Source organism: Carassius auratus, chromosome 28, assembly GCF_003368295.1.
Source record: "Carassius auratus strain Wakin chromosome 28, ASM336829v1, whole genome shotgun sequence".
Lineage (NCBI taxonomy): Eukaryota > Metazoa > Chordata > Actinopteri > Cypriniformes > Cyprinidae > Carassius > Carassius auratus.
The window spans coordinates 8,503,974-8,517,545 of NC_039270.1; the positions used below are offsets into that span (position 1 = coordinate 8,503,974).

The 13,572-nt window shown below is 40.9% G+C and overlaps 1 protein-coding gene across 2 annotated transcripts in view; it reads left to right on the forward strand.

Annotated features, from left to right (window-relative positions):
* LOC113046693 (serine/threonine-protein kinase WNK4-like) overlaps positions 1 to 13,572 on the forward strand; it is a 56,642-nt gene that overhangs the window by 23,706 nt on the left and 19,364 nt on the right. The gene's annotated exons all lie outside the window — the stretch shown is intronic.

The following is a 13,572-nucleotide window of genomic DNA, read 5'->3' on the forward strand; positions in this document are numbered from 1 at the left end:
AAATGTAATTTCAAGTATTATTTGGGTTGTTCTTGTTTTATTTCATATGCATTATTAGCATTACCTATGATAATTGTACACCTGTTTTGGCTTCTCTTTATTTTTTGCACATTCAAAGACAAAATATTGTCCCTTTCTGTATCATGGTCCAGTGTTTATGGCATTACAAGCACTAGGTCTTTAATCAGCACGTCCTTTGGTTGTTTGTTCCTGTTTTCCCTCGCTGATTAGTTTTTGAGGCCATATCAGATTCAGCTGATAAGGAAAGAGGAAGGAAAGCGTAAATTAGATGCTTGCAGTAGTTTGTGTGCCTGACATGACAAACAGACATCACCTTTCATCCTGCTGTTCCTGATACAGTTGAGAAGAGACTTTGTGGCTTTGAAGTTGGCATGCAGAAATTGCATGGTTGGTCGGAGAGCAGATTTCCGTTTTCCTGAACACTGAGTGATAAGGATGAACAGAGCGAGACTGTAGCACTTTTCCAAAATGCAGTGAGCAGCCCATCTAGGCAACATTTTAGCATCATGGGTTTGCTTCTGATGCAAAAAATAAAATAAAAATACAAATAAGAATCTAAGGAAGTGTCTTACATATCCATTGCTGTCTTTCAGAAGTCTGCATTTAAATGTTTCTTAAAGAAGCCTCCTATGCTCACCTAAGCTGCATTTATTTCAAGAAAAATACAGTAAAATTGTGAATTAATATTAGAATTTTAAATAAATATTTTCTATTATGATATATTTTAAAATGTAATTTTTTCCTGTGATGGTAAGGCTGAATTTCTCACATAATCATTCTAATATGTTGATTCAGTGCTTAAATATTTGTATTAATATTATCAATGTCACATATACAGTATATATATATATATATATATATATATATATATATATATATATACTGGTCAATTTAATGTGTCCTTGCCAAATAAAAGTATTAATACAAAATAATAAAAAAAGGCAGTACAGTACTGTCACACACCTGGACTCATTTAGTGTTTTTGCCCCAGTGACCCAGTTTCTGTCTTCCGTGTTTAGTTTGATTAGTTCCCAGGTGTGTCAATTCTATTCCTCATGTGTTCCTTGTCCCTGTTAATTTAATGATTCCATCCACCTGTGTTTCCCCAATTATCTGTTGTTCATAAGCCGTGTCCCTTCAGTTCTGTTTTGTCGGGTCTTCTCACTTGTGCTCACTTGTGACTAACTTGCTACTTACGTGTGTCTACCTCTGTGCTCCATGTTGGATATCCCCTGTGTTGGATATATTAAAAGCCTTATTCTGTTTATCCTCGACTCCGTATTCCTTCAGGCAGCGTAAAACCGTGACAGAAGACCCGACCTCAAAGGAGAAAATAGAAAACTACGTGTTCTTCCCTCCGTTTTGCTTTTGTTTTTTCGCAGTCTTTTCGTTTCTTAGTGTCTATGGATCCCCTCTATCGTCCCGAATTCCTCATCCTCCTGCTGAAGCAGGAAGGACGTTATCTCGAGGACCATACCAGACAGTTTTCCTTATTAGCTAATGCCACCAGCTACCCGGACGGCGCGCTCTGCACCTTCTACAACACCAGCCTGAACTCCAAATGCAGAGCGTTGTCGTCCGAAGATGGTCCTCGAGAGGATTTCGCCGCATACGTGGAGTGGACTCTGGCGAGAAATGGGTCACCTCTCACCGTCTGCCCCATAGAGGACCTCGCCAGCCCCACTCCCGACCCAGAGACCAGCCAGCCACCATCACGCCGCACGGAGCCAGAGCCCGCCGCAGAGCCCGAGCCATCCACTGTCAGGGAACAGGATCTCGAGAGGACGACTGACCAGGTGTGTGAGCCGGCAACACCGTGCATCGTGGGAGTCCTCGTGGAGATCGAGGGCGTGGAGGAAAGCCCTGCCCACACTCCTGCGACTGAGGGTGAGCTGTATACAGTCTCTGAAAGTCATATGGAGCAAGTTCTGGATCTGATGGACTGGTCTACGGAGGTAATCCCTAATATTCCTGTTTCCCCGCTGGTTCCGTCCAGCCCTGATTCCCCTGTATACCCTCTCAGTCTCCCACTCCTACCTCCTCCAGTCATTTCCTCTGCTCCATTTCCGCTGGTTCCGCCCAGCCCTGAGTTTTCTGTTTCTCCGCTGGTTCCGCCCAGCCCTGAGTTTTCTGTTTCTCCGCTGGTTACGCCCAGCCCTGAATTTTCTGTTTCTCCGCTGGTTACGCCCAGCCCTGAGTTTTCTGTTTCTCCGCTGGTTACGCCCAGCCCTGAGTTTTCTGTTTCTCCGCTGGTTCCGCCCAGCCCTGAGTTTTCTGTTTCTCCGCTGGTTACGCCCAGCCCTGAGTTTTCTGTTTCTCCGCTGGTTCCGCCCAGCCCTGAGTTTTCTGTTTCTCCGCTGGCTCCGCCCAGCTCTGAATCTTCTGTGTCTCCGCTGGTTCCGCCCAGCTCTGAATCTTCTGTGTCTCCGCTGGTTCCGCCCAGCTCTGAATCTTCTGTGTCTCCGCTGGTTCCACCCAGCTCTGAATCTTCTGTGTCTCCGCTGGTTCCGCCCAGCTCTGAATCTTCTGTGTCTCCGCTGGTTCCGCCCAGCCCTGAATCTTCTGTGTCTCCTGTATTCTCCTGTATTTTGGTCTAAATGAGTCTACTCCACCAAACTACTGTTATAAGCATGAGCCCCGTCAGACTGGTCGTGGCGGGGGTGTTGCAACAATATATAGTGATATTCTCAATGTTACCCAGAAAACAGGATACAGGTTTAACTCTTTTGAAATACTAATGCTAAATGTTACTCTGTCAGACATGCAAAAGAAATCTAATGTATCTCTTGCTCTGGCTACTGTGTATAGACCACCAGGGCCGTATACAGAATTCCTAAAAGAATTTGCAGATTTCCTCTCAGACCTTCTAGTTACAGTTGATAAGGCGCTAATCATGGGAGATTTTAATATTCACGTTGATAATACAAATGATACATTAGGACTTGCGTTTACTGACCTAATAAACTCCTTTGGAGTCAAGCAAAATGTCACCGGGCCCACTCATCGTTTTAATCATACACTAGATTTAATTATATCGCATGGCATCGATCTTACTGCTATAGATATTGTACCTCAAAGTGATGATATTACAGACCATTTCCTCGTATCGTGCATGCTGCGTATAACTGATATTAACTATATGTCGCAGCGATACCGTCTGGGCAGAACTATTGTTCCAGCCACCAAAGAAAGATTCGCAAATAACCTGCCTGATCTATCTCAACTGCTATTTGTACCCAAAAATACACATGAATTAGACAAAATTACTGACAACATGGGCACTATTTTCTCTAATACATTAGAAGCTGTTGCCCCAATCAAATTGAAAAAAGTTAGAGAAAAACGTACTGTACCATGGTATAACAGTAATACTCACTCTCTCAAGAAAGTAACTCGTAGTCTTGAACGCAAATGGAGAAAAACTAACTTAGAAGTTTTTAGAATTGCATGGAAAAACAGTATGTCCAGCTATAGACAGGCTCTAAAAACTGCTAGGGCAGAGCATATACACAAACTCATTGAAAATAACCAAAACAATCCAAGGTTTTTATTTAACACAGTGGCTAAGTTAACAAATTACCAGATGCCACCTGATTCAAATATTCCACCAACGTTAAATAGTAATGACTTTATGAATTTCTTCACTGATAAAATAGATAACATTAGAAATACAATAGCGAATGTAGATTCTACAGCATCTAACACTTCAGTTTCATCCATCGCACCCAAACATAAACTGCAGTGCTTTACAACCATAGGACAGGAGGAGCTAAATAAACTTATCACTGTATCTAAACCAACAACATGTTTATTAGATCCTGTACCCACTAAATTACTGAAAGAGCTGTTACCTGTAGCCGAAGAACCGCTTCTCAATATCATAAACTCGTCGTTATCTTTAGGACACGTCCCAAAACCATTCAAGCTGGCGGTTATCAAGCCTCTTATTAAGAAACCAAAACTAGATCCTAGTGTACTGGCAAATTATAGGCCTATTTCAAATCTTCCATTTATGTCTAACATTTTAGAAAAAGTTGTGTCTGCTCAATTGAGCACCTTCCTGCATAAAAATGATCTGTATGAAGAATTTCAGTCAGGTTTTAGGCCCCACCATAGCACAGAAACTGCACTTGTTAAAATTACAAATGACCTGCTCCTTGCGTCAGACCAAGGCTGCATCTCATTTCTAGTCTTACTTGATCTTAGTGCTGCGTTCGACACCATAGATCATGACATACTCATAGATCGATTACAAAACTATACAGGTATTCAAGGGCAGGCTCTAAGATGGTTTAGATCCTACCTGTCCGATCGCTACCATTTTGTTTACTTAAATGGGGAGTCATCTCATTTATCATCAGTAAAATATGGAGTGCCACAAGGATCCGTCCTAGGTCCCCTTCTATTTTCAATATACATGTTGCCCCTTGGTAATATTATTAGAAAATACGGAATTAGCTTCCACTGTTATGCTGATGATACTCAGCTATATATATCAACGAGACCAGATGAAACTTCCCAATTATCTAAGCTAACAGATTGTGTTAAAAATGTAAAAGATTGGATGACAAAGAATTTTCTCCAATTAAATTCGGATAAGACGGAGATATTAATTATTGGACCAAAAAACACTACACAGAATCTTGTAGATTACAATCTGCAACTAGACGGATGTACTGTAACTTCCTCTACAGTCAGAAATCTGGGTGTTATATTAGACAGCAATTTGTCTTTTGAAAATCATATTTCCAATGTTACAAAAATTGCATTCTTCCATCTTAGAAACATTGCCAAGCTACGAAACATGTTATCTGTTTCTGATGCAGAAAAGCTAGTTCATGCATTCATGACCTCTAGACTGGACTATTGTAATGCACTTCTAGGTGGTTGTCCCGCTTCTTCAATAAACAAGCTACAGGTCGTCCAAAATGCAGCAGCGAGAGTCCTTATGAGGTCAAGAAAATATGATCATATTACCCCAATTTTACAGTCTCTGCACTGGCTACCTATTAAGTTCCGCATCAGTTACAAATTATCATTACTTACCTATAAGGCCCTAAATGGTTTAGCTCCAGCGTACCTAACTAGCCTTCTACCACGTTACAACCCATCACGCACCCTAAGGTCACAAAACGCTGGACTTTTGGTAGTTCCTAGGATAGCAAAGTCCACTAAAGGAGGTAGAGCCTTCTCACATTCGGCTCCCAAACTCTGGAATAGCCTTCCTGATAATGTTCGGGGTTCAGACACACTCTCTTTGTTTAAATCTAGATTAAAAACACATCTCTTTCGCCAAGCATTCGAATAATGTATCTTTTTAATTGTGAGTGTAGTTGCATCTGATCAAAGGTGCATTTTTATTCATTAGCTTGGGTTAAACTAATTTTACTTTGTTGGATCAGCAGCTATGCTAATGATGTCTGTATTTTGTTTCTATGTTTTGCCACGGGATTCACATCCCGTGGTAACTAGGATTTACACAAGCTCCAGTCTGGATCCAGAACACCTGAGAAGAGATGATGCTGACCCTCAGAGGACCTCAGATGATGCTAACCCTGAATGAACAAACAGAACTAACAATTATTCCTAAATGTGTGACTTAATCATATAATAACTTAATTAATAATATTGATAGTTCATCGTCTAGCTGACTACGTCTTGTATTATTATTATTTTTTAGTTTTTCTAAAATCCTGTCAAATGTGCACAAACTACTAGCTACTACTAAATATTGTAGAAACATAATTTTCTGTAAAGTTGCTTTGTAACGATTTGTTTTGTAAAAAGCGCTATACAAATAAACTTGAATTGAATTGAATTATTCCCTCCCAGCCTCCCTCTCCCGCCTCCTCCCAAACCTGCTGGTCCCTCTACTCCTCTTTCGCTGGTTCCGTCCAGTCCTGATCCTCCTGTCCTTCCTCCCATCCTTCTCCTCTCTCCTCCTCCTAGACCAGCCAGTTCCTCGCCATCCCTGCTGGTGCCAGTCAGTCCCGCAGCTCACCCTCAGTCCGCGCCATCGGGGCGCGGTGGTTCGCCGCTGGACTGCCAGTCTCCAGCTCCGCCTTGGCGTGTTAAGGCCCTGTCTCCGCCTCCAGCCTCCGAGCCCTGGACTCCTCCTCGGTCCTTCGACCCAGCGGCTCCGCCTTGGCTCTTAGCTCCCTCGTCTCCACCGTGGCCTGTCATCCCACCTACTCCACCGGGCTCCCTCGTCCCTCCGGCTCCACCTTGGTCAGTCGTCGACCATCCGCCGCCTCGGGACTCCACTCCTCTGGTTCCACCTCGTCACTCCATCCCTCCGGCTCTGTCAGGCTCCTCCTTCCCTCCGGTTCCACCTCCATCCTCGGTCGCTCCGGCTCCACATCGGTCTGCCAGGACCCCGCCTCCACCTTGGTCGCCTGAGCCTTCTGCTCCACCTAGGCCCTCCGGAACCTCGACGTCCCCCTGGCTCTGCGGCTGTGCTGCTCCATCTTGGGCTCCTCACCCACCGGTGCAGTCTCCGCCTGTCGGCCCCCTGGTGTCGTCGACCCCTCCTTCACCATGGCTCCTCCCGCCGTCGACTCCACCTTGGATCTCCGTCCTGGCTGGTCTCTGGTGGACCATCTGGCTCCTCCTGCTCCTGTCTCCTCCCTGGCTCCTTCCTCCGTCGTCTCCTCCCTGGCTCCTGCTTCTGTGGTCCCTGTCTGCTGGCCCCCTCCTGGAAGTCCGTCCTCCACCGGAACCTCCTCCCAAGTTCCCACCTACGCCTCCCCCTGTTGTTTCTACGGTGCGAGGACGCACCTACCGGGAGGGGGGAGTACTGTCACACACCTGGACTCATTTAGTGTTTTTGCCCCAGTGACCCAGTTTCTGTCTTCCGTGTTTAGTTTGATTAGTTCCCAGGTGTGTCAATTCTATTCCTCATGTGTTCCTTGTCCCTGTTAATTTAATGATTCCATCCACCTGTGTTTCCCCAATTATCTGTTGTTCATAAGCCGTGTCCCTTCAGTTCTGTTTTGTCGGGTCTTCTCACTTGTGCTCACTTGTGACTAACTTGCTACTTACGTGTGTCTACCTCTGTGCTCCATGTTGGATATCCCCTGTGTTGGATATATTAAAAGCCTTATTCTGTTTATCCTCGACTCCGTATTCCTTCAGGCAGCGTAAAACCGTGACAAGTACATAATACATTTTTTGTCTTGTTTTAAATATAAATATAATGAATGTTTTAAAAATATTGATTTTCAAGTCAATTTTATAGATGTTTGTACAAGTTTACTAGGTCCAGGACAAAAATGCTGATTTAAGCCCCACCAAGGACGATAACTATAAAGATAACGATATAAGCGTCGACACACGTGTGGAAGATAAAATCTGTTTCTCTAAGTGCATGCTCATCTGCCACTTTAAATTCTCAAGCTCGATAGCAGGATGGAGTCTGATTGGGTGTCAATCTTTGTATCATTCATCAACTGGAAAAAAATAGTGCTGAAAGCGATTCCAACTATATAAATTCTCTGTGCCTTTATCGTTATGTCTGCAGTGTGGACTCTGCTATTATTTAATATTGACAATTTTTAGAACTATATTGTTATCGTTATCTTTATAGTTATCGTGCTTGGTTTGAACAGGCATTTAGACAGATTCATTTTTCTGTGTATGTATATCTTGTATATCTGAAGATCGGAATTTTATCTTGAATATAGTGAATATATCTTGTATATCTGAATTTTGCATGTGTATCTTGTACGCCTGCATTTGCATGTCCATTCACATCACCGACTGGAGCCAGTCTTAAATCACTGATTATGACTGCTCATTTCCACATTGCACACAGTGGATCGTCTATGCATGATCTAAGAGTGTGGACACAAACAATGCAGTGGCCCCTGGCAAGCATGGGAGGGATGCAGAGGAGTTCAGCGGGGTAACGCGGAGCCCTAAGGAGCTCCAACCATGTGCCTGAGCATCAGCTGATTGGAGAATGTGTCTCAAAGGCACATTCATATTTGATCCCGATGGGCTTTTGCACTTCCCTGGGTTAATGAAAATCATCCTCTGTGTCACTGGGGGCTGAGAGCGTGGGGTTTGTGATTCGGCGGTCATGGTCTGTGGAGGAGGCGTTTGACCCCGGCGTGTTTATGAGAGCAAGAAAGACACTGTTGTTTGTAGATAGTTGTGTGTTCTGTTTAGACTGCAGACGGGGTTTATGATCTGCATAAGCATGAAACAAGCTTTTAAGAGACAGAAAAGGGAATGTTCAATTGTTCCTGGAGCAAAGGAAGTTCGGAAGACAAATAGCAGCTTTTCAAAGCTGTTTTTCAAAGCACGCGTTCCAGGCGTCCCAGAGAGACGAGGCATGTAAAGCAGAAAAACATTTACATGCAGACACTGAGCATTGGAAACAACAGGCTCCTCTAAGAGATGCGTTTCTGTTTGTGTATGTTTGTTTTGGGCGATGTGCAAATTCCACAAAACACATGCATTTTGTCGAGAATCGAGGTTGAGCTTTAATATTCAGAGTCTTAAGTGCATAAAATGTTCTCTGACAAACACGATCCTCAATCCCGCCGTGTTTGTTTTTCAGATTGGTCGAGCTCAACTTTCTGACCCGCCGGTCCCTGCACTTAAAATTCTTCTGTTGTTATGCCACGGCTTTTTCTGAGTGTTCTACTATCACCATGGCAACACAGTCTCTTATTTAGTTCTTGACCTGTCATTCTTTCTAACTGCAGAAAATCATTTTGTACGGTTAAAAAGGAAACGTGACCCACCTGAGAACAATTTCTGAAATATAAGAGCCTTCAAGAGCCTGACACCTTGCAAGTCATAGTTTTTTGACAATTCAATTTCTTTTCATCCAAATATTCATATTTTTCATTCAGTAATTTTTGTTCAGATAAATGATAGATTATCAGAAATATTGTGTGTGTGTATTGTGTAGATAGATAGATAGATAGATAGACATCTGCGCACACACAAACACACATGCATACAGTATATATATATATATTTACAGACATGGTCATTGAGTTAAAAAAATTGTTTTTAATTAAAACATTTTTAATTTTAGGTTGTTAGTGTTATTCTGTTTATCTAAAGTAAATTTCACTTGTTCCAGTAATGCAATGCTGACGTTGTCATGGCTCCAGCTAATTAAGTTTAATACAATTAGACGTGAATCTGGGTCCTGCATTGCCATGGGGACAGGTCTGTTCTCATGAGGTTGCAGAGGCGTTAGGACCAAACTTACTAATGTGCATGCTATCGGGAGGGCAAAGATTGTGTAACACCTCTGCATATTAGATGTACTATAATTAGACCATGTACACATCACTATGATGTCTTCTCATCTGCCTACGCTTAAACATGGATAAAACTTGATGAAATGTCATGTACATGGAATATAATGTTTTTGCAAGGAACTGGTGCACCTGATTGTTGAAGTATGTAAGATTATGTCTTTTTCACCTGTGTCTGACCGTCAGTGTATCCACAGCGGATTGAGTGACATGCAGAACCAGAGGGAAACAGACAGAGAGAATTAAGACTGGACCAGATGTTAATTATGTCTGTTAGTCTTTGCGGAGCCAGTGATGTCACTGAAGCATGTGGTCGGTCTTACCACATTAGCTCAACTGATAGAGCATGGTTCGATTCCTAGGTAATGTAATGTACTAAACAAACTGATGAAATCTGTATCTTGAATCAGGAGGTAACAAACCTGTATTTTTCTGACTTTTCTTTCTTCCGTGGAACTTAAAAGTAGAGATTTTGAATCATATTTGAACTGTAAAATGGAAATCATTGGGGTACAGATGTTGTAGAAATAACCTTTTCACTATAAGAACCATCATAGCAGCTTAAACTGTCCTGACTGATGTTTTCAAAAATTAACATCACTTTTTTTATATTCAAATACAGCTAACACTGAATCACACATGATGTATTTATCGAAACATGTAACCTTGCAATTTTCCATATTTATTTTCCAATTCAGCCCATGCTGTTTACCTGTTAAACACACAGCGGAGACGAAAAGCCTCTCCATCAAGCATGAGGTCCGCGCCAGCAAGATGACTGTGGTCACTTAACTGAGACGCAGAGAAAATTGAACATGCCTTTTCACTGAAATCAAAAGCTTTCAGGTCGATTTATTGGCTTACAGTGAGCATTAACCTTATAATGAAACTTGCCTTTAAAATGAACAAAGATCCAGCAAAGCTAATCAACCTAATCACAGTTCTCATGAGAGAACATTTAGATGCCATTTAACACTTGGTTTCTGTGGACACATTTGTGAGTACATTGGGATGAGTACATTCATGATCTGGAGTTCAGCACAGTTTGTTTGTGACGCCTCCAGTTTGATACACAAACAAGTGGCATGTTTATGTTGACAGCTAGAAAGGTTGGACTATCTGTCTGCAATCCTTGAGGAAAAGGTCACTTCACATCTACTGTGATGTTTTCACACTAAGAGCATGAAAAGTGTTTCGACTGGACCTGGCAGGAAATCGTAAGGCTCAACATTTGCTCTTTGATAGCTCACAACACTTAATGGAGTTGAATGGGTAAAATTTAATGACAAAAAGATTCAGTTGGTTAATGCAGTAACTAACATGACCTAACCATGAACAAGACTTTACCGCATTTATTATTTATTTTGGTTAATATACATTTCTACATTACTACATTTTAACAATTAAAGTTAGAAATTTGAATGTTTAATTTGTTATAAAAATATATTATGAACAAACAAGACAACGCTGAATAAAAGTAACTTTTTAAGTTGAATAAAACCATTTTTGATCAGTTAGAAAATGGTAGAGTTCATACTGACATTTGTTCAGATAATCTATTTGAGAGAAGACGTGCAATTACTGAGAGTTTTTCAGGGTTTTCACTTCTTACAGAAAGTTTAGAAACTAATGAAATCGTGAATGTTTATGACGGCAAACTCTGTATGAAATCTGGTTTCAAGCCACCAGCACATGACCGCTGCAGCACTTTCAGCTGGATTTATATGATTTATATTTCACCGCTGGATATGTGCTCTATAACCATGTGTGTGACAAATAAAAATCTTAAATCTCGAATCTTAGATGTAATGTTAGGCTTCTTACATAAATGTGAGGCAATGATCATTCCTCAAGCCATTGGCAAGGAAGAAGAAACCGAGAGAAGATGCAGACCAGAAATTAAACTTTTTTTTCTTTTTTGTTTCTTAGAACAGGATTCTTGAGGCTTGCTGGTTTTAGCCGGTTTAAAGTGGTTTCTAGCTGGTCTTTAACTCATTCAGATGGTCTCTCAGATTAACCTGCTAATAATGATCCCAAACACCTCTAAATCCAGCTTGAACAGGCCGAGAGACCTAATGCTGGAGTAGGAAAAGAGCTGATTAACAGTGTGTGAAACAAACATAAATGGGCATTTGGTTCTTTGCTTCATAGTCTCTAGGGGTCTTCTCCAAAGACTGATGCCATCAAGAGGTGCCTGACCAGTGAAAAATCATTCACCTAATCCCTTTCAACTAACTCCTGAACCCCTGATGAAAGCCTAGGAGATCAGTTTTACCCAGTGCCTCGGACAGAAGTGGTTTTCAGGGGCGAGTTCTTCAGGCCGCCCCGCCCCCTTTATGCTGAATTGCACCTCTGTTTTGTATTTTCTGTTTTCCTTTCCATCTCAACCTTTCAATGGGCCTATTATCTGAACAAGTAACACCAAAGCGTCCTGGTTGCGTCACAAAGTTACTCTCTGTGTTTTCTGGGCAGTTTAGAACATTGAGGTTGCCACAAAAATGTTCTGTCCAACAACAGCATGGATCTTTTCCATAATGCCTTTTGCAATGAGCGTATGGCAGCGGGCCTGGCTGGAAGATTACTGAAATTACGTCCTCCGTGAGGATTTTAGGCTAAGATCGCTGTTTTAAGTGATGATGTGATGGATTTGAACCGGTTTACTCACACACTTTATATGCTCAAGCGTTCCATATCACTGTGGTGAGGACATTTACCTTGAATCAGTGGGTTCTGTGAAAATGTCTTCAGCATCACAATTTTGTGGTTTTCACCTCATCTGTTTTACGGTGCGGTTTTAGCTGCCTCAGAATAAGAGCTTGATTTAATTTTGCTTTTCCACTTAACAAAGGAGATGGATTGTGAAAAGAACGTTTCCTTGAATTCCAGAATTGGATTTCTTATCATCTGAATGAAAAAAGTGATAGTCCTTCTAGAAGAACAGTGATTTTATAGAATGACTGTACCATTAGCAATTCTTCTTTAAAATCCATTATAGAATTAATCAAAGTGTTCTTTGTAGTCATTTTTATAAGTGTGTTTGTGAGTGTTTATTATGCCCAATTGTGGAAATGTCCTTGTAAAACCGAGTTGAGTGTGGAAACAGGCAACCAAACCATGCTCTGCAAAGCACCTCTTGTGTGATGGATGTTTATCCACAATATGTTTATCCACAATATAATTAGCTCAAATATATATAAATGATTACAATTAATTATGATTAATCACAATTTATTTATATCAGCTGCCAGTAGTAACTGTAGTAGAATTAAATTGCCATCAACTTATCTGTTCATCCAGTGAACATTCAGTTTAAATTAATATCAACTCTAAGAAAGATATGAAAGATCTTTCCTACAGTATTAATGCATTAGAGCATGAAGCTGGATAAGAATCATAAAGGGACATTATTCACAAGCAGGACCAGAAACTCATGTTATTTGTGCACACATGTTTTATTAACAAATCGCTTACACACATAACTAATCTAAACAAACAAACATACAATAACTTATATATTGGGAAAGATGAAATGAGACTTAATGGATGAAACTATCAGGAAAAAAACAGAGAATGAAGCAACTGAAAGAGTCACTTAACCACCTGAGTAAAATCATCAGTGCCGTTTTACAATGAGGTTTATAGCTTATACTAAACCTCTGTTTCGTTCAGTTAAATATACGATACTTGTACTGCCTTGGTCATTGACGAGTGTTCGGATGCAGTGTTTAATCGCGATTAATCGTTTGAGAGCACTAGGTTTTTCAAATGTTTTAACTGGATTCCAAAGCATTTTTAAAAATTATTCAGTTTGATTCGGCACATAATTTGATGAACTGTGATTAACAACAGAGCAATTCAGTATTAAAAAAAAATACATTTATAAGATTCTTGCCCTAATGTGTCTTGAGCAAGAAAAGGGAGTGCAGACTGTTTATTGCAACAATGTATAAATAGATTATTTAGATATTGTCATATTTTAAGATTTATGCATATGAAGCAGTGTTAAATTAATATTTGATACGCCTGGTCCATGCATTGTACATGATTTCTGATTTTACTATGTTTGTGGGAACCAAATATTGGCAAAATATGAGGCACATGGCTATGCAGTTCTCTTTTGTTTGACAGAATTAAATATCTTTAAATACTCTACCTGTAAATATTGTAAAAATGATCTGTAACTTCCTCATTCCAGTCCTTAGAAATATAGCACTATGTAAATACCAACGCTATGTAAATACAGCATTACATTCACACTTTTACAATTTACAGT